The sequence below is a fragment of the Lynx rufus genome, unplaced genomic scaffold, assembly GCF_022079265.1.
Source record: "Lynx rufus isolate CCGP_SWC_20201006 ecotype Redwood Valley unplaced genomic scaffold, mLynRuf1.p SCAF_5, whole genome shotgun sequence".
Lineage (NCBI taxonomy): Eukaryota > Metazoa > Chordata > Mammalia > Carnivora > Felidae > Lynx > Lynx rufus.
In genome coordinates, this window is record NW_025814867.1 from 141,961,328 (window position 1) to 141,987,720 (window position 26,393).

Sequence of the window (26,393 nt, forward strand, 5' to 3'; positions counted from 1 at the left end):
GGAATTTGTGATCATTTCTTACAAGATCAACAGGGAACTATCACACCATCCAAACTATCAATTCAGCATGAACATAAAATGCAAATATTTCAGAGAGATATGGGTCCAAAAATTCATTTTATGTACTCTTTCCCAGGATGATTTTGAAGGATATGTTTTTCACACAGAGAAAAAAAAAAAAAAAAAACAACTCCAAAAGACATTGTATCCTGGAAACCAAAAATACAACACAGAAGACACATTTCTTTACCCTGTAGACTGCTGTTTCCTTTGGTTTACTATAAGACAACAGGCTACTGTGACTTCACCTTAATCTACGTGTCTGTCCACTAAATGTTTACAGCTATAGGCAACCAAATAAATATCGGGAAAATGGTGTAATTCCGGCAAAGTTCAAAGCAAAAGCAGCTTCCGTGAAGGGCTATACAGTTTGACTTTGAATTGTGGTTCTTTCCTATAGACAAAGAAGACACAGCCCTAACATGCGGAGAGCCTGCTCCTGGACTGTCGTCAGGATAAGTTTTTTAACACACACACAATCGTGAGGTGAGGTTGTAATTATTCACATACAGGGACAGTGAAACTGAAGAGTAGAAGGGCAACGAAACTTGCTGACGCCACAAGTAGTATAGAATAAATAGATTAAATAAGAATTGTTATATTTCTATTCAGACCGTAGGCTCTTGTTTCGGCTTCGTGTTAGATACCATCAATTCTTAACCCAGAGAAAAATGTCCTGTTTTCTGTAAAGAATAAGGGTCAAAACAGAACCAGTCACAAAGTCAAAAGATATTCCCACCTGACTAGCTGAGCTCTCATTAGCGTCAAAATCATTTTAAGAACAGTTTGAAATAAGACCACTCACCTGGATGTCGTTAAGAGCCATAGTATATATTTACCTGCCATGAAAAGTGTTTTCCTTATACACAGTGCCTAAAAAGTGTGGGATTTTATTTCCTTTTTCACAGCTGGAAAAGCTCAATCACCAATTTGTTTTCCACAGCGTAATATCATCTGGATTTAGGCGGTGCCAGAAAGAAATGAAAAAATGAATTGAACAGAATATCTGCTTTTAAAATGAATGCGAACCGTGCATACTGGTTTCATATCAGATTTTTAAATTTTTTTTTTTTTTTTTAATCAACTGAGTGTGAAAATACCTTCTAACCAAAACACTCCAACTGGAAATCTTTGAGTTGTTAGTGAAATTGATTTTTATTTAAAATAACCAGCATTGGGGCCCCTGGGTGGCTCGGTAGGTTGAGCCTCAGACTTTGGCTCAGGTCGTGATCTCAAGGAATGCTGAGTTTGAGCCCTGCATCGGGCTTGCTGATGTCAACATGGGGCCTGCTTCGGACCCCCTGTAGCCCCGCTTCCTGCCCCTGCCTTGCTCATGCTCTCTCAAAAATAAATAAAACTTGGGGCGCCCGGGTGGCGCAGTCGGTTAAGCGTCCGACTTCAGCCAGGTCACGATCTCGCGGTCCGTGAGTTCGAGCCCCGCGTCAGGCTCCGGGCTGATGGCTCGGAGCCTGGAGCCTGTTTCCGATTCTGTGTCTCCCTCTCTCTCTGCCCCTCCCCCGTTCATGCTCTGTCTCTCTCTGTCCCAAAAATAAATAAACATTGAAAAAAAAAATTAAAAAAAAATAATAAATAAATAAAACTTTACAAAAATAATAAATAAATAAATAAATAAATAGATAAATAAATAAATAAAATAGCATACATGGATCAAGTAACTGTCGTGTGCTTTTTGCTCTGACATATTTCATTTTTTATAATACTAGCTCTAATAGTAAACCTATGAAGGGATATTAGAAGTGAGCTCGCTTTGACAGGCCAATTTACCTACAGAGTTAGAGCTAATTATTAACAATAGCATTATCTGAAGTAAGTATTCTCATTGCTGTTGTAGTGGTGTTGAATATTTTTTTCCTAAAGGTTTAAAAGAAAATTGCGGTGCCTGGGTGGCTCAGTTGGTTGAGCATCCAACTCTTGATTCTGGCTCAGGTCATGATCTGGCCTGATGCTAGCCTCCATGCTGAATCTGGAGACTGCGTGGGATTCTCTCGCTCTCTCTCTCTCTCTCTCTCTGCCTCTGCCCCTCTCTCCCACTCATGCTCTCTCTCTCAAAATAATTCATTAATGAAAAGTAAAGGAAAACTGAATTAGGGAGCTTATTCTATCAGAAATTTTGAAAACAATCTACTCATTCAATAAAAGGATGCATGGATTCACGCATTAGTTTTTCAAAGAGATGAAATTTTTAAAAATAATTCGTCCCTATTTTGGTATAAAGGCAAAAGTGCAATCTGTAAGTAAAACCAAGAATATCAGAGTGTTCCATTAGGTAAGTTGATTATAATAAAGGTGTTCTGGAACATTATAAATGAGTTTCTCTTGCCTCAAAAGCTTTAAACTATTTAATAAGTTAGAAAGAAAACACATTAGTTAAGTGTTAATTTTACTCAATTACTTAAACTCAATCTCAATTTCCAGGGGAAAATTATTACTTAGTTTACACAGCAGGATTTGTTTTAATGCATGGAACCTTCAGGAAATTATTTTATAGAAATAACGTTTAGGTTGCTAGTGGAAGGTGGCAGATTGGGGAAAGGCATTTAGCTCCTTCCCTCCCAATATCCTGTGGAAATGAAGGAAAATTTATTTAAAAATGTGCAAATCCAAAACATGGTCCTGGAAAGCAAGGATGTGTGCTATTAATGCATTTCACTAACTTTGAGGAGTTTCTGGAATGTAGCATTGGTATTGCACTGGAGAAGCTACTGAATAGAGAAAGTGCAATCCAAAAGAGGCACATGAAAGAGAATCCTTCCCGACTGTCTCCCAGAAAACTAAGGTTTCAGTGAATGTTCACAAAGAACGGGTAGCAACAGTAGAGACAGATACATAACTTCTGCAAGAGACCTGAGCCAATCGTACTTGACCAGATCACTCAGCTATACAGAAAAAAATTCTTTCTAGACTATTCTGCTGGCTTTGCACCATCCACTTAGCTTCTAAATTAGAGTTCCATGGGGCTAGGTTCTGTGCTATTTTCTCTGTTCTATACATTTTCCTACTTTGTTTAAACTTTTCTCACTTCTTGAATATCATCTATCTCTTGATGATTTTCATTGTTTTTAATCTCCAGTACATATCTAGACCATACAGCTCCAAATTGGCTACTGACATGTCCATTTTCATGGACATATAGCCTTCTATAGTGAACTTCTAAAGTGAACATTGTATAGTGAGCTTTCTATAGTGAACTTCTATAGTGAATATTCATTGATTAGTATCCATTCATCCATTTTGTAGTAACAGCACCTTAATCATCCTTTAGGAAATCACTTTTCCCCTGCTCATCCCAGGTGTTTCAGGTGGGATATATTTCTTTAGTGCTCCAAGCATCAGCCTATATTTCAGATTTAGCCAATCACGTGAATCAATTCTGACCCATGAGAAACAGGCTAGTGCTCTTACTGAAGATACCAGAAAAAAACCCAAAAAACAAAAACAATATTCTACAGGGGCGGATAAGGTGAAAGGATGTGAACTTGGGGCCATCACAAAAGAGAGCTGGTTAAATACACACACACACACACACACACACACACACACAGGGCCTGAAACAGAGAGACAAAGACAAAATCTTAACAATATAATTTGAGCTTCAGACCCCCCGTTGTCTTCCTCAGGCCATGATGTTTTTCATCTTGGGAATGTTGCTATGTAGTCACAGCTCCCTTCATCAGGAATGCTCTAAGACCCTGGTCTTTTCCTGGCTGCTCCCTTTTCAACCTTTAAGGTCTCAGTTAAATATTATCTCTTAAGAGAGATCTTGTCTCATCGCTTATTCAATATGGCACCACCAATATTCTCTAAAGACAAGGCAAGATGTGTCTGTCACTTCACTTTGTAATTATTTCATTTAGTTTTTCTGCCTGCCTTTTCCCTTGAAATTCAAGCTGCATGTGGGTGCCAACTCAGTTCTATTATCTATTATATTCTTAGACCCTGGGATAGTGACAGTACATAGTATGTGCACAGTAAACATTTTAACCAATTAATTAATAACCTGAAAATAAAAATTGCACAATGACCCCAATTTGGAAGTTGGTGTTGTAAGTATACTAAATGCCTCCTTTTACACGATAAGAACTTAATAAATAAACACTGAATAACATACTGGATAAAGTTGATAAAAAAATTTTTTAGAGTCATAATTATATGAATGTTATGGTGAACAACAGAATAATTTATATAAGAAGTATATGATTTCAAATGTGGAATTTAATCATCATCTGCTATTTTTCATGTGTAGGATTCAGGGTTAAGGAAAAGGATGGAAATCTTAAAATTCAATCAGATATACCTCTGCTTTATTTAAAAAAATTTTTTTAACGTTTATTTATTTTTGAGACAGAGGGAGACAGAGCATGAACAGGGGAGGGGCAGAGAGAGAGGGAGACACAGAATCTGAAACAGGCTCCAGGCTCTGAGCTGTCAACACAGAGCCCGACGCGGGGCTTGAACTCACGGACCGTGAGATCATGACCTGAGCTGAAGTCGGACACTTAACCGACCAAGCCACCCAGGCGCCCCTACCTCTGCTTTATTTACCTTGTCACATATACTACTTTTTCACATGTATTTACCCTTTCATAACTTCTATTACTCTAAATTATGTTTTTAATTTAATTTAATTTATTTTATTCTCTCCCCCTGAGTGGCAGAGAGAGAGGGAGAGAGAGAATCCAAAGCAGACTCTATGCTGTCAGTGCAAGCCTGACATGGGGCTTGAGCTCATAAAGTTGGAAATTATGACTTGAGCTCAAACCAAGAGCCAGATGCTTAACTGACTGAGCCACCCTGGTGCCCCTCTACTCTAAACTATAATGATCATATCAATGTATTTTAATATTCTTAGAATAAATTTCATTCGTTAGCACTGAAGTATTAAGCATTATCTACGTTATGCAATTATGAGTTACTTTTGTTTTACGATATATGGAAATCACCAAAAATATCTGACTAAAAGTCTATAAAAATTGAATAATAAGTCAACGTAATTTACAAGCATTTGCTTTCTGTCCACTGTTTTCAAGACATTAGAGTGTGTAAGTATTACTAAGCCTTGATCCTACTCCAAGAGAGGAACAAAAGACAAAGAAGCTGGCATTCATTTAGTACTTACTTTGCACCTGTGTCCTTCATAAGCCCTCACAACAACCCTGAGAGATGATAGTGAAAGAGACACTCAAAGTACTAGAGAACTTTCCAAAATCTCTACTCTTAAATGTGATGAAAGCAAGATTGAAAATGTGGGGTTTTTTTAAAGTCTACTCTACTTGCCTGTAACATATTATTCTTCACACAAAAACATGACCATTTTGGAAATTTGTATTTAAAACCATAGTACGTTCAATCATTTGTGGGTTTACTTTCCTTTTACGCTACTACTGTTTGTCATTTAGAGATGGGATGCTGCTTTATATTTAAGATGGTCTACTACAACGCAGATTTTGGAGAAGACAATATATATACGTATATACGAAGATAGGCGGGTACATATTCATTCAAATTATATGGGGTGGAGTTGGGTGAATATAACATGACACAACTGAAACATCCTTTAGGAGCCCTTTCTCCGGTGACAAATGAATGTAGCACTGCCCTCAGCGGGAAAGAAGGTGCAGAAAGAAAATAACGTCTTTGAAAAGACAGTGCTTCAACAAACGGATATGAAATTCACCACGGACAATGAGATTTATTAATTGTGAGTTATAGATGGTTATTTTTGAAGAGGGTTTTGGCTTTACTGAAACGAAATCAATCCATAATAATTACTACTGAGTTATGACAATTGATTATTCTAAAGGAATTTGACTTTTTATTTATGCCAACTCTCAGATTCTGAGGAAGACCCAACAATATTGTGCAATTCCGATTCTTTCCTACTCTGCATAAATAACATTTCTTCCATCTGAGCATAATTTCCAACTACAGGCTTTGAATACTCAGTGCTCTGCTTACTGAAGACAGCTCTATAGTTTTAATGAATACTGCTGCAATCTGTATTCTGGAAGATGGATGTTGACAACCAAATCAAAGAGTCAAATCTAAAGATTATTTTATTTATTTTTTTTAATTTTTTTTTAACGTTTATTTATTTTTGAGACAGAGAGAGACAGAGCATGAACAGGGGAGGGGCAGAGAGAGAGGGAGACACAGAATCTGAAACGGGCTCCAGGCTCTGAGCTGTCAGCACAGAGCCCGACACGGGGCTCGAACCCACGGACCTTGAGATCATGACCTGAGCCGAAGTCGGACGCTTAACCGACTGAGCCACCCAGGCGCCCCTCTAAAGATTATCTTAAAACGGATGTTTCAGGGGGGAGCCTGGGTGGCGCAGTCGGCTAAGCGTCCGACTTCAGCCAGGTCACGATCTCGCGGTCCGTGAGTTCGAGCCCCGCATCAGGCTCTGGGCTGATGGCTCAGAGCCTGGAGCCTGTTTCCGATTCTGTGTCTCCCTCTCTCTCTGCCCCTCCCCCGTTCATGCTCTGTCTCTCTCTGTCCCAAAAATAAATAAACGTTGAAAAAAAAAAAAAAAATTAAAAAAAAAAAACGGATGTTTCAGATTGTTTACAAAAGGAAAGATAAAAAAATCTATTTCCCCTCCTGCATGTGCAAACCCTCTAAGGGTGATGTGGCTTTGGGAAGATTTTCTTAGGGAAAACATCACTGTAACTACTAACGAAAAGTGTCTATGTTTACCAAATTTAAATTATTATGGTCATTTAAATTTTGGATAAGGCCACACCTATATAATGAGTGAATATTTTTCAAAGTTTATCGATATTTAATTGCATTTTTGCTTACCCTTTAATGAAGTGTAAAGACCTCATTGACATTCTTTAAATCCTAAGAGGTAAAACAAATGATGCGCGTATGTGTGCGTGCGACTGTATAAAATTCTTGGAAAGGCACTGTATGCGTATGCTTGAATTATGGGAAAGATCTTGATGTTATTTTTCTTATACCAAAAAGCACGCATATTTATTTTCTTTAGATTGTGGGATTTAATACACCAAATTCTTCACATTGTGTATGCCAGATGATTATCATTTACGTTAGAGATATGGGTTAAAATGGAAGTCAGATAAAATAAAAGAAAAAACAGAAAAAAACATAGAATAAATAGTTTATTCAGGTTAAGTTTCCCTTTCGTGTAAAATAATTGCATATTAAATACCTTATGAGAGACTTCAATTGTTTTGGTGTTAAATGGGCACTGAGAAACTCAAATGAAACAATTGATAAGCGTTAAATATGTACTATTAAAGCAAAATGCACAACTATCCTTTTATGCTTAAACAAAAATTTAAAGTTCCTGTTTACTAAAAATACATACTGTTGTAAGTCTAGGTGAGGGAAAAAGTTTTTGAGTTTTTAATTGGTTTTTAATTTTCCAAGTAATGGATAGCATACCTGAAATTTCAAATCATAGCTTTCAAGCTGAAGTAGAGAAATGGAGGCTGAACTTTATTATGTTGATTTATGCTGGGTATGTCATCCAGTTCCCAAGTATTGCATGACAAACCAAACCAATTTGGTGTATAAAGGAAAAAATATTTTATTATGTTCATGGATACTGAAGGTGGGGAATTCAGGCAGAGTGCCAGCAGGCATGGCTTACTGTCTCTGATTCATGATATCTTGAGACTGAACTGGGAAGCTTTCAATGGCTGGGAGTAACTGGGGCTGCGATCATTTGGATGCCTTTTCATATGCATGTGTGACAAAACTGAATTTGGAGAATTCAAAGGTCACGCTCAATTAGCTCTGTCAATTGAAGTTCTTGCAGTGGGACCTGCTCTAACAAGGTCCATGTGGCTTGGGCACCCTTGTGGAATGGTCACATTAGGTTAGCTAGTCTTCCTACATGCAGACTTAAGGCTCCTAGATAGTGTTTCAATGAATAAGGCAAACATTGCATGGCATTTGATGATCTAGCTTGGAAAGTCATAGCGTTCTCTGTCACATTTTATTGATTATGACAGTCATCCTGCCCATACTAAAGGAGAAAAGGACATATTCCCACCTCTTTATGGAAGAGTAGCAAAGAATTTGTGGCCATGTTTTAAAACCACCAAAATCTGGTATCTGTCCACAAACTATATTTCTTCTACATGCAAAGTTCACTCTCTCCTTCTCAAGGCCCTACAGAGATTTCATTTCCCTATAGTTTCATCAGGCTGAGGCTCACGGTTCAAATCTCAATCTAAATCAAATCCAGTGATGGGAGAGTGCCTCTCCATGCCACTCAATATATGGTCTCTGGCTACTCTATGACCAGCAATAGCACTACTAGGAATTTACCCAAGGAATACAGGAGTGCTGATGCATAGGGGCACATATACCCCAATGTTTATAGCAGGGCTTTCAACAATAACCAAATTATGGAAGGTGCCTAAATGTCCATCAACTGATGAATGGATAAAGAAGATGTGGTTTATATATACAATGGAATACTACTTGGCAATGAGAAAGAATGAAATCATGCCATTTACAGCAATGTGGATGGAACTAGAAGGCATTATCCTGAGTGAACTAAGTCAGTCAGAGAAGGACAGATATCCTATGTTTTCACTCATATGTGGATCTTGAGAAACTTAACAGAAGACCACGGGGGAAGGGAAGGGGAAAAAAATAGTTACAAACAGAGAGGGAGGGAGGCAAACCACAAGAGACTCTTAAATACTGAGAACAAACTGAGGGTGGATGGGGGGGGGTGGGAGACAGGGGAAAATAGGTGATGGGCATTGAGGAGGGCACTTGTTGGGATGAGCCCTGGGTGTTGTATGTAAGCCAATTTGACAATAAATTATATTTAAAAAATTAAAAAAAAAAACAAATCCAGGTACAGATGAGACTTCTCAAGAATAATTGCATTTGATGCACAAGACAAGATAGCTTCCCCCACCACACCCAACACACAAGGGTGGGAGTGTTAAGGATAATGCGATATCATTGCCTCAGAATTTTTAGCCTATCAAACTGATTGTAGTAAATGTAAGCTTGTTTAGTTATTCTGTCGTATGCAAATTCTGGTAATTACACGTTAACGTAACAGATTTTAAAATAAAATTTTACATATTTTATACCTATCATTGATAAGTGTACATCATTGGCTTATTATCCATGAAATCTTATTACTTTACATTAGCGAAAGAAGATATTCTAAAATACATATAATTTCCCAGAAACAAGAAGATGAACCGCACAAGCTAGATGATCAAATATCTAGAGACATTGCCAATAGAATAAATGACATTATAATAGAGGTGGGAAAGATGAAAACTTGCTGAAACTTGAACTGTGTCCTCTAGGTAACAAAACAGCAATGACTAATTGCCACTGGCTGTTGGAAATAGCAGGTGCCAGTTTGCTTTACCAGAAATACCAGGGGAAAAAAATAAAACTACTGATCACAGACACTTTATCGTATAAAGCTCAGAGCAAATTTCTCTGAGCTGAAATATTATAACTATCACAAAGCCTCTCACATAAAGAAAATAGTAAGTAGTAATATGGGAGGCATGCGCAACGCAAAGCCTTCGGCAAAAAAGTAATCTAATCTGGAAACTGGTAACACAAAAGCTAAATATTACAACTTTAGGCAGGAAATGAAGAAACACATTTTACTATTTTTAATCTCCAAAAACTGACAAATAGAAGTGTTGCGATTCTTTGGATCAGGTCAAATCAAAAAGTCTATAATTTTCCTAGTCAAATTATAGAAGTACTTTGAATAGACAAGCAATGAAGAAAAAAAAAAACAAAAAACAAAACACACCCCAGAGCCTGTAGGTTGTCTCCTATAGTCTTTGGAGTCAGGTGTTTGAATAAAACCAACCCCATGTCCATGCTGATCTACAGTCTGGAGTCAATACATTTTGATTCTAAATTTTAAAGCTAAAATGGCATTAGAAGACTCCATTTGATAATACGAGTACCTTAGTCTCTGGTTCAATTCCGGCATTTTATATTACTATAGTGTGAGACTTACAATATCTCCCTGAAACTGAAATGTAACTGCATCTTAGTTTGGTATTTATCCCATTAATTACTCCATGTGTTCTAATGCTGATGCTAATAACAGAGGCCACAAGGAACGGATAGGAGTTCCTAGGAATAAGGTGTGCTCCTAAAAGTCTAGTAGAAGTTTCTTCCCGGTATTCCCCTGGCAAAAGGAGGTAGGAGAGGGGATTCCCCCACAGCATTACAGGAATTTCCGCTACCTTCTCCCACAAGTACAGGGAAATAAGAAACTCCTAACAGTAATTCAGAGTACTTGTGACTAACAAGAATATAAAAAACCCCTTGATTAAAAAAAAAAGAAAAGAAAAAAAAGAAAAGTATTCCCTTCGGCAGCACATATACTAAAAGTGAAATGATACAGAGGAGGTTAGCAAGACCCCTGTACTAGGATGACGTCCAAATTCTCGAAGCATTCCATATTAAAAAAAAAAAAAAAAAGACATTATGTCTTTGTATAACCAAGCCATAATGAGGACAAAACACATTTTTTTAAATGACCTAGGGAAAAAAAAATCCCTTGAATATATGTACTCTCATATTATCTAGCATCTATCTATATAATTTCACACTCCCAGAGAACAGAGACATTCATTCTCTTGTCTTCCTGGAGATATTAATGGCATCTTCTAATGTACTAAGGGTTAAGCAACTGAGATAGTCCTGAAAAGAAATTGCCTAAAGGAAACTACAGCAAATAGATTATTTGTTAAAGACACAAGGGCAATTTATAATAAATTGTATTTTAAAGTGAATAATTCGGGCGCATGGGTGGCTCAGTCGGTTGAGCCTCCGACTTCAGCTCAGGTCATGATCTCACAGCTGGTGGGTTCGAGTCCCGCGTGGGGCTCCGTGCTGACAGCTCAGAGCCTGGAGCCTGCTTCAGATTCTGTGTCTCCCTCTCTCTCTGCCCCTCTCCTGCTCATGCTCTTACATTCTCCCTCAAAAATAAATAAACATTAAAAAATTTTTTTAAATAAATAAATAAAAAATAAAGTGAATGATTCAACTCTAATAAGACTATTTGTTAAATTGGTATTTAGTTTTTCTATCTTATATTTACTTGAAATACAACAGTATGTGAGAAATACGCAGACAGAGATGTCATTAAATAGTATAATTTTCAAATTAAAAAAAATCCCACACCTTGTATATTAACTAGCAGATTTTACTATCTAATACAAGAGGCCATATTTGACTGTTACATATTTTTCAAATAGAATCATTTGCATGATAACTCTGCTTCTGAAATGATTGCATTATATAAAAACTAAAGATAATAAAGTGGCAAGTATTATAATCAATGAAATGCTTTCCAAAATGTGCTTTAATAAGCACACACTAAATATCCAGTATTGCAGCTTATTAAATGATAACTTGCACACAAACACATTGCAATGAAGTTTTTTGAGACAATCTCAAACAAATTCCAAAGAAGCAATATTTACATACTATGGTTCAGGGAATAGATATTAACACAAATGATCTGCCCGCAGGCCACTGTCTAGACCACAGGAAACCTGGTCAACAGCATATGGGACATCGCAAGGTGCAGACTCAGAAGTTTCCATAATGTCGTGGCCAACAGCTAGACACGGTGAGTCATGGCTGCAACAGTAACTGAACCCACAGTACACGGGCTGTTAAGCAGTATGGACCCAGCTTCAAACCAGATCAGGCCAAACTCACATCTTACAGCTTTAAAGAACAATTTATCCTTGAGCAATAAATCAGTGGAATTTAGAAAGCTTTGCTACAGCAAGAAAAGTATGGAAAATTAAAAAAAAAAAAAGGCTTTCATGATTAATTTTAAAATAATGCTGTGGTCCTGCAAAGTGATTGGTTCTCAGCGAAATCAGGCTGAAGCCAATGATCACATGGCATTAACCTGGTCATAGGATTTGGTTCAGACGGGAAGGCATGTGACCCTACCAGCCAAAGGCATGTGAGAGAAATGTGTTTGGAAATACGGGGGAAATGTGTTTCATTATTGTCTTCTATGTCTCTCTCTCTCTCAGGAGAGCCACTTGGAGGTATATTCTCTCTTCTGCACGTTACCTTCACCTAAATATCGGCCCAGAACTGGTACCACCATGAGAAAGAGGCCACCATATGGAGTAAGGCAGTGACAAGAGAATTTCAGAGAAGAGCTAGACCCAGAAGTTAAGGCCAACCCTAGACTCTTATTTGTGAGAACGAATTCATATTCCTTTGGTTGAAGTCTTTTTGTATTGGGCTGTTTTTTACTGAAACCAAAAATTATCCTAATAGAGAATCCATTTCCCCTCTACCTAAATGCATTCAATTAAATATCCATGCAAAAGCCCAGGACCTCACTTGACTTTATTCTTTTCAATACTCTCCTTTGTACCTCAGACCTTTCTTACATTTATTAATGTTTTTTTTTTCAATATCCCAAACACTCCACCTGGATATTGTGATTTATTCAATTTTGTTAATAAAATGCCCATTGACTTGAAAGCGTCCTGAGATTGAATATGTTCAATATTCAAAAGATAAAAGAATAGATACATAAATACTATTTTTCACATTTAAAGTTTTTTCACATTTTTCTTTGAGAGAGAGACACAGAGAGAGAGAGAGATGGGAAGGGGTAGAGGGAGAGGGAGAATATTAAGCGGGCTCCACCCTCCAGCATATATCCCAACAAGGGGTTCAATCTCACAACAGTGAGATTGTAACTTGAGTCCACATCAAGAGACAGACACTTAACCGACTGAACTGCACAGGCGCCCCAAGTTGTTTCACATAATTTTTATCTATATTGACAGAAACAGAAGGCTGTGAGAGGGGGGATTCTGAATGTAGTTATTAAATCTACTTAATAAGGTGGGAAGTAGTGACCATTTTCTTTCTTTTTTTAAAATTTTTTTAATGTTTATTTACTTTTGACAGAGAGAGAGAGAGAGAGACAGAGCATGAGCAGGGGGAGGGGCAGAGAAAAAGGGAGACACAGAATTTCAAGCAGGCTCCAGGCTCTGAGCTGTCAGCACAGAGCCCGACACGGGGCTCGAACTCACAGAGTGTGAGATCATGACCTGAGCCGAAGTCGGACACTTAACTGACTGAGCCAGGCGCCCCAGGACCATTTTCAAACAACATATTTCTTAGTAGTTGCCATTCCTAAGAGGCATATATCAAAAGATAATCCTTTCTTCGCTGTGACTTCAAACTGAAGAAATCTATTAATTCTTCGATTCCTGTGATAGTTTCATGCAGGAGTTGGTGAAAATGGAAGTAAAATAAAAACCGACACATAAACTGCCTCAGAGGAGTTTCTGTGGACTGAACGTACAGGGCCGGAGGTAAAGAGAATGAAACTTTGTGCTGTTTGTCTTCTGCTAACCCTGGCTGGTAGGGAGAGGAAGTATAGCATCGCAGTGCGTTCCCCAACAGAATAGCAGAGCTGTTATTTCAAAGACTCATGGGTTCGTTCTCTTGCTGAAAGATGGAGATCGGACAGACCCATAGCTTTCTGTTACTCAGGTCAGACTGCTGTCGAACAGAATGTGTTCATGATTTGTTCGTTTATTTGCTGCGATGCGCGAAAGCAAACCAAGAGCTTGATTTTACAGGAAGGAAAACTAGAATTTAAGGGTTAGAAGCTGACAGGTAATTGAGAGGACGGAGGTAAATAAATGTGGACAGACTGGGGCCCAAGGAAGAGAGGTGGGAATGGGTGTCCAAGGACTGAAGATCCTTGTGGTGGGAAACCGTCTGGGTGGCTCAGTCGGTCAAGCATCTGCCTCTTAATTTCGGCTCAGGTTATGATCTCATGGTTGGTGGGTTCGAGCCTCCTGTGGGGAGCTGTGCGCCTATGGAGCAGAGCCTGCTTGGGGTTCCCCCTTACTCGCATTCTCTCTCTCTCTCCCCCTCTCTCTCTTAATAGATAAACATAACAAATACTTGTGGTGGGAAATGGAAGATAAATAGGACCAGTGCATTAACTGTTCGGTGTTAATAATAGTTCCTTCCCTTCATCTTATTTTCATATTTTTGTTTTTAAATAACATACCCCGTTACTCAATGTTTCAGTAAAACTCTGCCTCACAGGTCACCCATGTTTTTAAGCTACTCTTGGGACAAAAGCTTTGACGACAGTGTTCAGAAAGAGAAGAATATGCGGGCCCTTAAACCAAGGTTCAAAATAAATTAACCTATCATGGAGATGGGCGGGGAGAAAGCAAATATGCTGGAAAAACATGGAAAGAATAGGGAGATGTCCAGAGGGCGCCTGGATGGCTCAGTCTGTTCAGCGTCTGACTCTTGATTCCCTCTTAGGTCACGATTTCACCTTTTGGGAGATCAAGCTCCACGTAGGCACTGTCAGTTCAGAGTCCCCTCGGGATTTTCTCTCTCCCCCTCCCCTCTCTTCCTACCCCTTCCCCTCTCTCCCTCTCTCTGTCCCTCTCTCTTTGTCTCTCTTTGTCTCATTTAAAAAAAGGGAGCAGGGAAAGTTCCCCCATGCGGATGAGGAGAAAAGTTTTGTCACTGGATGTTAGCTTAGAGTGACAACAGAAAATCAGAGGAGCAAAGAACACAGTGACATTTATGCAATAATGAGGGAGTGTAAAATACAGCCCAGCAGTGAGAAATAAGCCTTTTAAAATCAAGTATCCTAAAAGGTACATAACTTACCTAAGTTTCCTTTTGGAAAGGAAACTAAGTTTTGGGTGTATATGTTTTTGATCACAAATATCAGTTTAGTTGACATAGTTTATTGGTCAAATTATATCTTGGTGTGTGTGTGTGTGTGTGTGTGAGTGAGTGTGCGTTTGAGTGTATTATGTGTACAGGGAGTTTAAACTGAGGCCAAAGTAAAGATAAAAATGTGTCAAGTTAACTGCCTTCTGTGATGAAACTGAATGTATTTCAGTATACAATTCATATACATACACATAATGAATATATATATATATAAATATATATAATACAATGATAATCTAACATAGCTCATTTACTCATCAAAGAGGCAATGGGAACTCTAATCTAGTAGAGCCAAGGTAAAAAGAAATTACTAGTCCATTTAGTTTCTTTATTTCTTTGGTTTCTTTAGTTTCTTTGAATATTTTAAATATTTAGTGACATTTTTTATCCTGCTAGTCCTTTTTGTTCTTCATAACATTGTCATCCCATGTCATCTGGTTAGTTTACAGCTTGGATTATAGCTACAGCTAAAAATTATAAATGCACAGAAATTATTTTATTAGAGTATTTTTTAGGTAGGTTTTATGCCTCCTCAAAATGACCTGTAAAATGCCAATAGCATAGTTTATTGATTAACCTAGGAGAAGTTTTCCTCTATACCTTTGTCCCTGCAGGGCACGTGATTGGTGGCATTCTACAGAGTATCCCGTTAGGGAATTTACTTAATTCTGCTTCATCTGTCTAAAGTGTTCCTTTCTTTGTGTGATCCAAGCTATAATCACTTTCTCATTGTTCTATTTCACTGATGAACAACATTTCAAAATACCATTAATTGTCTTTCTGGCGTTACTATGTCAGGAATATTGTTTGTTTAATCATTATATGCTCAGTATCTTGTAGGATGTGAAACAATATATTTAAATCTTATTTTTTATCTTGCTCTCTTAAAATAAAAATTGATATTAAAAATTAAGGTGCCTTTATTGGACAAGGTAACGTCTTGCAAATTTTTTTTCAAAAAATGATGGTCCATCTCAAAAACTTATAGACCATTTTATTTTAGAAGAGGCTTGACAAACTAATACCAGAAGATACTCAATAAATATGCTTGAAGTGAATGTAAGAAAGTCAATATTAATGTGAACCATGGGGGGTAATGTTGCATGTTTCCTTCTACTATGGCTTACTTAAGTACAGTGATTTCTTTTTTTACTCAGTATTGTTCAATATAATATATAGACCTGTAAATTATGAACTTCACTCAATTAATTTCTTGTTTTAAATTTTGTTTAATGTTTATTTTTGAGAGGGAGAGCACAAGCAGAGGAGGGACAGAGACGGTGGGGGCCGGGGGGGGGGGAGCAGGACAGAGTATCCGAGGCAGGCTCTGTGCTGACAGCAGAGAGCCTGATGTAGGGATCGGACTCACAAACCGTGATATCATGACCTGAGCCGAAGTGGGATGCCTAACTAACTGAGCCACTCAGGTGCCCCCCTGTTGTTTTTTTGTTTTTGTTTTTTTTGTATATGACATTTACCTCTGGCATTTCACCAAAGTCTATTTTACTAAAATGTATTTTAACTTTTTTTTTTTTAATTTTTTTTTAATTTTTTTTTTCAACGTTTATTTATTTTTGGGACAGAGAGAGACAGAGCATGAACGGGGGAGGGGCAGAGAGAGAGGGAGACACAGAATCGGAAACAGGCTCCAGGCTCCGAGCCGTCAGCCCAGAGCCTGACGCGGGGCTCGAACTCACGGACCGCGAGATCGTGACCTGGCTGAAGTCGGACGCTTAACCGACTGCGCCACCCAGGCGCCCCTTAACTTTTTATTTTAATTGGAGAGAGAAAGAACAAGCAGAGAAGAGGGGCAGAGGGAGAGAGAGATAGAATCTTAAGCAGGCTGCTCATTCAGTGCAGAGCCTGATATAGGGCTCGATCCCATGACTGGGACTCGATCTCATGACCTGAGACAAAATCAAGAGTCAGACGCTCAACCTACTAAGCGCCCTCTGAAATACATTTTAAAAGTGAAGCTTTGAAAACTTTATTAATAGCTTATTTTCATTGAAGTTTATTTGGTGGAACGAGTAAGAAATCAAACTTTGAGTATGTCTTAAAATAGCGTAATAATTGGGCCAACACATTTTACATCCAACAAAAGTACTGGAACAAACTAATTGACAGACAAATATATTTACAAACTCTTGGCTTATTAAATTCAGATGCATTTAGAGGAGCATTGGAAACATCTGTAGCTATTCCAAATCGCATTGTCTCTTAGCCTTGCAAGGAAAAACACAATTTATTTTTCATTTACATGCAGTCGATTCTAGAAGATAGGTGGAGGAAAGAGCTCACTCTGTATTGTCAGGGTCATCATTCACAATTTCCACCCCTCACCCCGCAAGACTGTAGGCAAACTGCCCAGGTCCCTTATTTTTAAGGAAGGGAAACACAGAAGGATGATGGCATAAACATACCATAGGCAAAGAACTGACCATCTTCTATGCTATTATTTGCAGAGCTCGGTTACCTTGATAGAGTTAGAGTTTCTATTTCCAGGTAAAGGATGTATTTTAGCCAGGCACACTCGCTCTGAGTAATCAGGCCTAAAACTTAAAAATATCATGACAAGTGAGACTGCATGGCAAGCAAGGAAAATAAATTATGATTTCAAAGCTCTCCATGTTTTGTGTTGGAAATTTTTTTAAATAATAAATCATTATTAATAATGCCAGATCTGGATCAGGGAAGTAATATTTGTACGAACCCGAACTGATTTATGAAGCTTTCAACACTGCAGCCTGGTCTGAGAACCTTTCCGGAGGCACCTCCTCTTTGTCACCAAAGCAGATGACCAACTTACACACGCAAATGAAAAGCAGATTTGGGTTATAAAACAAAAGAACGGGATTCGACAAGCTAAACTTAAATTATTAGCTTAGCGTAGGCGAGCCCAACAGTAGCTATTATCAAAATTGAGACCAGCCCACCCTTGTGAGATACTGTTATGTAATATCTGCAACGCATTTTTAAATCCGTTACATAAAAATATGTGCTTGGGGTGGCTTGGTATACGAGCTTTGTGACAGTATGCCGACTTCTCTTGCCACAAGGAATCAAATTAAATACCGTGCTCAAGTACATGGTTTCCAGTGACACATATTATCTTCCTATTCTGGCTCAAAAGTGGCTTGGAGTCCCTGCTCGAAAGTGTCCCCCTCACCTGTCTTTCACATGCATCAGGTACCCGAAACCTCCCGAGACAATTAAATGGAAATGTCTTCTCATCCAATGTTACTTTTGCCTTAGTCATCATTCTTTGGTGATAGTCACCAACATTAGAATTTCTTTTACACAGATTCTCACTTTTCCTAGTACAGATGCAGAGTGGGTAGAAATGAGAAGAAACTGCTAACTGCATACCGGTGGATCATTCTGTGTGAGTGTTGGGAGCCGCACCGGTTTGACATCTACATAGCTACTACTTTGAGGAGTAAGTTGGGAACGTGAAATTGATTTCTACAAACAGTATGATGACATCTATAATTCCTTAATAGCTTGACTAAAATCAGTGCCTGATGTATAATGCAAAATTAATCTCACACGGTGAAGGAAGCTCGACATTCTCAGGTCAATTGAGGCTACCGATTTTCTGACATCCTCTGATGTGGAGTTGTCGTTGAATCATAGGCAATATAGTTCCTCTTGTGGATAATGGAATCAGTCACTCTATAAATTTAAGGATTAAAATTATCATTAAAACCTCAAGGATATTCCTTCATAAAAGCAAGCACATATTAGACCTACTCAGAAAACCAGCTAGGTTATGAGAATGCATGAATCCTAATGGATGTTAAAAGCTACAGGAAACCAGCATCGTCCGTGAAATAAATCACAATTCAAAATTCCAAGATTTTCCAGCGTTCAGCTGATATTTATGCAGCTCACAAATACTGTAACATATTTGTGAAAAGTTATTTCAGATTTATTTGTATGAAAAAAATGTCTTTTATGATAACATTTTACCAGTTGACAATTCTGAGCTTACGAAAATAAAATATGGGTGAAAAATAAGCCTGTGATAAAATCTTGGACGGTTAAAACGATGAAAAGTTGCAGTACTAAATCTCTTTTTCTGATATAAATAATTTCATTGGAACTCATTTGCTTCACAGTAAAATGAGCAAAACAGCAGCAACAACAATAACAAAACAAAACACAAGTAAAGCTTCACTTGTAAAATTAAGATGACTTTATTTAAGACGTATTAAAATTTCTTTTATACTTTGTTTGCAGAGATTTCTCATGCTTTGTAATTTTTTATATCTAAAAGTAATCTTGTGACCAAACAGTTGGCTAAATTTTATTAAGTGTTCTACTATTAGCTTTTTCCTGCATTTTATTGAATCGACCATCCTTCAGTTTTCATAAATATTTGAAATCCCTTCTGCTGAAATGTTATACATCTTGTGCAATTGCACTCAAGTGTGTGGCCATGTGGCAAACTTTGTGTAATAAAATGTGAGTGGAAGTGACATGCTCCCCTCATCCCTACGCTATGACACCTGCCATTGTTGCGACAGAGAAATTCCATCCAGCTGTATTCTCGAGTGAGGATCACGGCTGCGCCAGAGCCGAGATGGACAAGTAAACATATGCTTCTGTTGCAAGCCACTCCTTTGGAGATCATCATCAAATGACTCTGCCCTTTTTTTTCCCTGTCATTTTCAATCTCAGTTGCTATTTTCCAGATAGTTCTCAAATTTTCTGTTCCCACTGATGTCATACTTTTCCCAGAACCTGAATCCGAGACATTCTCTTGCTTATGGATAGTTTATTTGCATTTGCCATGCCAGAAAACTGGAATGAAGGACTGGTAGAGGCAACACGAGAGTCTCTTATCAAGCTATGAGCAGTTGGGGCTCGAGTCTACTGAGACCCATTGAAGTAGCTGAGAATTTGTGGTGGGTGCCTCCTACAGGTAGTTGTCCACTTGAAAAGAATAAAAAAGAGAATATTTACCCATTGGTTCTTGTTCTTCCTCTCCCACTGGTCAGGAGTTGTCCTGTGGGTGTTAATACACTTGCACTTTGTAGTTTGCAGGACTGGGGAAGGCAAAACATCCAAAAAGCTTTGGGGCAGAAAGCAAGCTGAGGAAGGTGTTGATTAGGGTGCACCTGTGTGAAACTGGCTTTCCCAGCGATGGCTGCCGAATGGATTGTTCATTTCATCTAGGTCACCATGTCTATCAGCATAAAGTTGGTAATGATACCCTTTTAGATTCCTTTAAGAAACATATGAAGTCTATTTTTGTAACCTCTTGCGTGTCTGATATTGACAGAGTCTTTCTTATGATTTTCATGAGCAAACTTGGTAGGGATTACCAAGTTTATTAATTTTTTTTTCTTTTTTTGATTTTTTTATGTTCATTTTTGAGAGAGAGAGCATGAGTAGGGGAGGGGTAGAGACAGAGAAAGACGAAGAAACTGAAGCAGGCTCCAGGCTCCAAGCTGTGAGCAGTTGGGGCTCGAACCCACGGACCACGAGATCATGACCTGAGCTGAAGTCGGACGGTTAACCGACTGAGCCACCCAGGCACCCTTATTAATTTTTTCAAACATGCTCTTTTCATTATGTTAATTTTCTTTATTGTGTGTCTATTTTTGTATTTTGATATATTTTATCTTTACCTTGTATTTTCTAACTACGTTGGGTTTAATTTGCTCTTTTTCTCTAACTTTTTAAGGGGGAAATTAGATTATTGGTTCTTAGCAGTTATTTTCTAACTACGTTGGGTTTAATTTGCTCTTTTTCTCTAACTTTTTAAGGGGGAAATTAGATTATTGGTTCTTAGCAATTATTTTCTAACTACGTTGGGTTTAATTTGCTCTTTTTCTCTAACTTTTTAAGGGGGAAATTAGATCATTGGTTCTTAGCAGTTGTTGTTTTATAAAATTGTGTAGTGGACTCTTGAACAACTGAGGGTTTAGGGGCGCTGACCCTGAGCAGTCAGAGATCTGTGTATAACTTTTGACTCCCTAAAAACTTAACTACTAATAGCTTGCTGTGGACCGGAAGTCTTAATGATAACATAAACAGTCAGTTAACACATATTTGGAATATGTATTTTATACTATATTCTTACAATAAAGTAAGCTAGATTAAAAATGGTATTAAGAAACTCATAAGGAAGGGAAAGTGCATTTTCAGTACTGTCTGGTATTTATCAAAAAACCCCATTCATATATAAATGAACCTGAGCAATTCAAACCCATTCACAGGTCAACTGTACTTATGAAATTTCCCTCTTTATTTATGGTAATATATTTTGTCTTAACAACTTCCACTTAAAGTTAATATAACCATTCAAGCCTTCTTTTCCTCAAAGCTTGCATTGTATGTTTTTGTTGTTGTTGTTGTTGTTCATTTACTTTCAAACCATATTTGCCTTTAAAATAAAAGCATGTTTCTTGTAGATAGCATATACTTGGTTTGGTTTATGAGTCCATTCTGAAAATATAACTTTTACTTTGATCATTTAATCTATTAGCAATTAATGTAATAAATACAGTTGTTTTTGTGGTAAGCATTTTTTATGTTCTCAGCTTTTCTGCTCTGTTTTTACTCCTCTGTTTCCCTTTTACTATTACTTGTTTAAATTATTTGAATAGTTGTTAGAATTCCATTTAAATTTTCCTGTTGCCTTTCAGCTCTTTTCTGCATGATTGACCTAAGGATTGCATTATACAACCTTAATTCTGCATAGTTTATTCAATAATGTACTACTTTGTCTAAAATACCGAAATCCTGCAAATACATATGTCATAAATTCTCTTTTTTATGTTACAAGGGTTACATTACACTTACAAACCTACAAGACAATGTTTTTTCATACACATGTAGAGATTGTCAAAAAAATCAGAAATGGAGAAAAGAAAAAAATACTCTTTTCTATCTACTCAGATATTTCAGATGTTCTTTCTTCTTTTCTGAGAACACAGCCTTTCCTCTGCTATCATTTCCTTTCATCCTGAAAAACTTCCCTTAGTATTTCTTTTAGGGCAGATCCATTAGTGATGAATTCCTCTGGTTCTCTGTTACCTGAAAATGTCTTTATTTTACTTTCATTATTGAAGAATGTTTTTGATGGATATAGAATTCTGGGTTGCCAGTGTTTATATGTTTGTTTGTTTCTAGCTTTTCAATGATGTTTCCGTCTTTTTTTTTTTCTTTTTGAGAAAAAGAGCACATGCACAGGTGCATATGAGTGGGAGGGGGCAGAGGGAGATAGAGAATCTTAAGCATGCTCTGGGCCCGGCATGTAACCTGACGCCCAGCTTGATCTCATGACCTTGAGATCACGACATGAACCAAAATCATTAACCGACTGAGCCACTCAGACACCCCTGTTTCTGTCTTTTCTTGTCCCCAAGGATCTGCTGAGAAGTCAGCCATTAATCGAAATTTTGTCTCCTCTTACATAATGTGTTAACTTTCTCTTGTTATTTTCAAGATCTAGTCTTTGTCTTTGTCTTTGTCTTTCAACCATTCGAATGGGATACACATAAATTTAAGCTTCTTTTTCCTTTCTCTACTTGATATCCACAAAGTGTATTATGCCTGTCATTACATGTGTTTCATCAAATTTGTAAAATATTTAACTTTATCTCTTGAATACTTTTGGTCCTCAAGTCTTTCTTCTTCTATTATTCCAGTTACATGTGCTGTAATGTTTGAGATCATCAGACAAGTTCTCAAGTCTCTATTCCTTTTTTTTAATTCTCATCATTTTTTTCCCTTCAATAGTTTTCATTGATTTATCATGAAGTTCATTAAACTTTCCTCTGTCATGTCTATTCAGCTGTTAAGTCCATCCAAGAAAATCTCTTAATTTCAGAAATTTCATTCTTCAGTTCCAGAATTTTCAATTGGTTCTTTTTTATTGTTTCTATTTCCCCATTTGACATCCAGTGTGGCATAGAACACATTTCCAGATGAAGTAGAAAACTGGAATAATATACAAAAAGAACACCAAGACAGAAGACAGAATACACATTTCATAAGGGTTTATATAATATGTGTATTTTTGCCATGTATTTGGTTATGAGAACTTTGGGAAATTTTGAATATATATTCAACTGTTATGAAAATGTTATGTTGCTTTTGTTACTAGGTAACATAGTTCACTAATGTAACTATTGTTAATTCTTGGCATATGACCATGTGATGAGCTTATGCTCAATTATGTCATTCCTAAGGAATCTTAATTAAAAACAAACCTTCAGGAGGGAGTGTTCCATAGATGTATTCAATGCCATCATGGAACTACTGAAATAATTTTACTACTATCATTACATTAAGGAAAGATAAAGAAGTATAACTCTGATAAAACAACCAGAGTCAATGTAAGTGGTTAACATAATTTAATCTTACATATTTTGAGATATTTTAAAGAAAAGATAAAGTACAACAATATTTTAGATAGTTCTTAAAAAACAGTGACAAAATGAGATTAAATTGGCATATATTTATTGTTAATTGAGGAATTTTAACGATTGAAATAATTTACAATAAATAAAATTATGACTTGGTTTTATGTAAAAACAGTTTTGACCTTATGTTAGGTGTGCTAATAATGTTCTAAAATAATGTACGTAAATGTATACACGCATCCTGTGTGTGTGTGTGTGTGTGTGTATGTGTGTGTGCATATATGTGTGTCGTGCACACAGACAGCATTTTATTTATTGGGTGATCTCAACTTTCTTCAACCTGTAAGTGAACCACAATATCTCTATTCAGCCTCATGGACTACAACAAAGTTCATGGGTAGAGCTCCTGCACATTGCTCACAGAAAACTATCTCAAACATATATGCAATATCCAATTACAGAGAATTCTGGCCCATTCACATTAGAGTAGGAATACAGTATTTGGAATTCTAATATGAATTTGGTTACTGTTTAAATTAATGGAAGCTAAAAATCTCAGCATAGCATGTATACAATAACACAATCATATCTAAACAAAAAATGAATGCAATAAAAATAGAAAGAGAAAACCATTCTAGGCAGGAAAGAATATTTTGTCAGGCTAATTCTCTATTTTTTTCTGCTGAAATTTTACTTTCCTTTAGGTTACTAAGCCTTACTCTAACATTATTGATTTCACCCAACTTCCAAGAACTCCTTCCTTGATCTCTAGTTTACATACAAAAAAGGATGTTTCCCATTTTTCCCATTTGTACAAAATAAAGATGATATATAAAAATCATGATGGTAATAATGCTAAAAATATATCAGTCACGTCTCTTTCATAACAATTAAAATTAATCAAAACTACACTTGATCCCCATTGCCAATATATCTATCTATATCTATTCATTATCTATCTATCTATCTATCTATGTCTGACCTTCCAAACTAGTACGATGATACTAGACTAATTTGGAAGGTCAGACAGAGCAGGTTTAAGTTATAGTTCTTGCCAATGATTTAGTTGATGTTAGAAAGGCCCTGACCTGCTCACCATTGTTTCTCTTATTCATTAAAATCACAGTATTTTCAACAGAAATCTGTCTTTGCCTTTCTCTTGAAGTTCTCTTCCAGTATAGGCAAGTTATCAGAAGGCAGTTCAAAACTTAAAAAATAGTTGGCCAACAATCACAGCAGAGAGATCAAATCTCTTCTCTAGAACTGGAAAACTTATGGAGAATCACTTGTTTCTGTTCTCTCTGACCCCTCTAGCATGTATCATGTCATATCTTATCATATTCTTTCAAGGAAGTCATGAGTATAACTTCTAGAAGGAGTGAGATTGGATAGGGTCATCCCTACCAATGGCACACGGAATGAATTTCCACAAGAAAGAAGGAATCTGCTGCCAGCAAGCAGAAGAAAGCTGCACGGACTGAAACAACAGTTTTCCACCATATATTACAATAATGAAAATAAAACTATTTTTCTTGGAAACAAAAAAAATTAAACACTAAAATAAATGAGGTGAATTTATTTGAAGCAAAATAAAAACATTGAATGTACATATTATGTGACTCTATCATAATCACATTTTAACAAATATGTTCATCTAAAAAAAAAAAAGTTTACCTATTTTGAGAGAGTATTCCAGCATGAACAGGGGAGGGGAAGAGACAGAGAGAGAGAGAAAATCCCAAGCAGGCTCCACACTGCCAGCGTAAAGCCTCACGTGGGGCTTGATCTCACAAATTGTGAGATCACGACCTGAGCCGAAATCAAGAGTCGGATGCTAAATGGAGTAAGTCACTCAAAGGTCCCAACAAATATGTTCTATCTTCTTGGATTCAGCCTCATACCAGATCTTCTATTGAACAGTATTTATTAATGCCTTAGAGTCCATGAAAAGTCTGTCAATATGTTTAAAAAATTTATTGACTGTCCTTTCTTCCTTGCTAATTTTTTTAAATCTTTATTTTAGTCCATAACCAGGTCTCTTACAATATGACAGCACCTTCAACTGGTAAGATGGAATATTTTCATAAGTAGATAAGTCAACTTATTTAAAACCTAATTAATTTTTCCAAGACTGATTCAATATTATAGATTAGATTAATATTATAGAATCAATATTATAGAATAGATTAATATGAATAATAAAAATAATATATCAGAAAGAAGAAAGTTATTTTTATATCATTACTTTAAGTGTATTTTTAAAAATTGTATTAAAATAAGAATATTAGTCAAGACAGGCTAGGTTAAGCTGCAGTAACATATGACTCCCAAATCTCAGTGTCTTAGTTCCCCCAAATCTCCCTTTCTGATGGCTGTTTGAGACACTCTACAGGATAATTTTCTTCCATAAGCTGATTCAGGTTTTTGGGTAGCTTCCGTATTACAGAAACTCCATACAAATATGTGGTTTGTCTATTGCCATTTCAGAGGGAGAAACAGAGAAAAAGAAAAAGAGATACAGTCTGGAAGATAAAATTATTCTCTTGGGTAAATTTTACCTAGAGTCAATTATCCAAACCCATCCCTGGCCATATCTAGAGGTGAAAATTCAACTCTTATGTTGCCTGGAAGGTGAAAAGAACCAGACTCACTGAGATTATTTACATGAGAAATACCTATGTCTGTCTGTCTGTATATACGTAAGTATCTATCTTCTTACCTACATGTGTGTATATCCATATGCATATATATACATATTTATATAAACACACACCATAACAAAATGTATTCTTATGGGACAATGCTAGCAGGATATCTATTAAAGGCATCACGACATGTGCCTTCAACTTCTACCAATGAATGTTGTCTCGGATGTCCTAATCAATGTAATTAAAAATAAATAAATAAAGTAAAAACCTTAAGTCTATTATTTGAAATGTGGAGAACTACTAGCAATTTTTTCAAAAAATTGATTTGTATATCTAGAAATAAAAGACAAATAATAAGGAAACATAAGAAATAATATTCAGCAATTAGGATAGTTAAAACTTAATTCATGATAGATTCATTATTTTATTGCACAAAAATAATAGCCAGTTGATATTATGGACCCAAAGGTAATATTTTCCATAAAAATTTCTTTACTATATATATATATATATATATATACACTCTATCTATACATAT

General features: G+C 36.7%; 1 non-coding gene across 1 annotated transcript; it reads left to right on the plus strand.

The window, feature by feature from the left end:
• The first annotated feature begins 10,421 nt into the window (after positions 1 to 10,421).
• Positions 10,422 to 10,528, plus strand: LOC124527369 (U6 spliceosomal RNA). The gene has a single exon (XR_006965833.1). It is a non-coding gene; the product is annotated as a U6 spliceosomal RNA (small nuclear RNA).
• The last annotated feature ends 15,865 nt before the right edge of the window (positions 10,529 to 26,393 follow it).